Raw genomic sequence first — 2,230 nt, forward strand, 5'->3', positions numbered from 1 at the left:
GTATAGTTAAATTCTAAATTTGTAATTGTATACTTAATTAAGTGTAATAAGCTCTATTTTGGGTAGAAGTTCGAAAGGATTAAAAATTCTTAAAAAACAATCCAAAAAAGTGACACATGTGATGTGTCAGACTATCAGTCCATGAAATTTAGAAAGAATCAATGAATTTTTTGCCATGCAACTGCAAATAGTTATTAATAGTAATTTATAAAATTACAACACGATTCTACAAATTTTGCCCTTTAGTTTTTGAACTTTTGACTTTTGAGGGTTTTGAAGCTGAGGGACTCATATTGGTATTTTGATTATTGGACAAACCAATAAATCTAGGGAGATTCAGAAATGGCTACTAGATTGAGGAATGCAACAAAGTTTGTCTGCGCTAGTCTACTCAAATAGAAATTTTGGGTAAAATCCAGAACACCTACATCCCGCTTTTTTAATTTTTTAATCTTGTGGTTTACTATTTAGATTATAGAACTAGAATTAGGGGTTCAACTTGAGGGTTAGCATTTTCAGGCTTGTAGTTACTAGTCATCTACCATTATTTTGAACCATTAACAATACCAACGATGGGAAAACCGCATAGTAGAACTAAAAGTCAAGTGAATGAAAAAATAGACTTAACCGAACTAGTTAAAACAACAAGTTTCACTGATGAATACTATGATTGATTTAATATGGTAGGGTAAACAAAAAAAATATCAATTCAATCACCTTTGAATTATTCTTTCACCTTTATGGCTCTAACTTAGTGTCTTTTCACAATTCTTCAATCTTGGCCTTGGAGCCCTCCATAACTGATTTTCTGATCATAATTAACAGTACGAGTGGAATCTAACCAAAATAAAGACATTTTTGGGTACCCATTTGGCTATTTCACAACATATTTGGAAATTAGTATGGGTAACTTTTGAACATATGACTAGAAAATTGACTAGTAGTGTTGCTACAAGGGTTCAAACTCAGAATTTTCACTGCGAAGTGCAACAAACAATCATTCATAACTTCCAAAAAACAGAAAATGAGGCCAACCAATTCATATTTTTTATAAGATATTTATAGACTTTACTTGAAATTTTTAGGAAGATCCAATGGTTAAAAGGAAAGTTATGGCGCTTTTCCCAAAACTGGGAACACTAGGTAGAGTTCAAACCTGCACTCACCAAAATTGCAATATCTTGCACAAAACTTAATCAAATCACATGAGAAAAACTTTTAAAGAAAATAGATTCATATTAATTTCATATTCAATTAATGATGAGTGGGCTCTTATCCATACAGGTCCATACAATGGCTTGGAGTAAATCAAAATGTTAGGAAAATGCAGAAAACTAAATGTATTTTATTCAATAACTTATCAAAACCTTACATTCCACTTCTACCTTACTCCTCACAACCTTTCATTAGCTATTTTAACATATTTAAACCCATTCCCAACCTTTGGTAACTATCCAACCAACTTCCACATGACTTTTAAATTGATGACCTTTCATATTCTCAATTTTGACAGTTTTTTCAATATGACAATTTTGCAAGATTTCACAATATTTGACAACTTGACGCCATAATTACCTAGAAACCCAATTAAATGACTCAAATACATTTGAAATGGTCTAAAAATTTAAATTTTACAATATTGCCTATTGGAGGCATAAAATGTACAAGGTGCTCCTACACCAATGATATTTATGATCCTGTTATCCATGGTACAAAGTGAATCATGGAAATTAGATATACATTGTCCAATAAGACGAGAGATCAAAACAAGGAAAAATATACCATTTTTAACACAATGTTAAATGTAAGTACAAATAAAATTGCATCGTGGTATGCTAGATTGGGACACATGATGTTACCTGAAGTATTCCCCTACCCATAAATTGTCATGGTTTGCACCGAAAATTATGATGAAGATAGAAAAGCAATTGTCAATAAAAATACTCAAGAAGAAATTTTATTCATTTCGAGGGATAATTTTCTCATTTTTTGAACCTAGGGTTGAAGCACAAAACTCAAACGTCCACATTGACCTAGGAAAGCTGGTAGAGGAATATGAGACAAACAAAGCAAATACTAAAGATTCATTTATCAAAGGTCTAACAATGTGTGGTGCTCGATTAGATCAGAATCATAAGCCTCCTTATGATTATAATATTTTTGTGCCATGGGTTCAGGATACTATTTCCTTGCTAACATTTTTCTTGGGATTGGAAAATAATAAGGAAGT

This window comes from Cryptomeria japonica, chromosome 4 (genome assembly GCF_030272615.1).
Source record: "Cryptomeria japonica chromosome 4, Sugi_1.0, whole genome shotgun sequence".
NCBI lineage: Eukaryota > Viridiplantae > Streptophyta > Pinopsida > Cupressales > Cupressaceae > Cryptomeria > Cryptomeria japonica.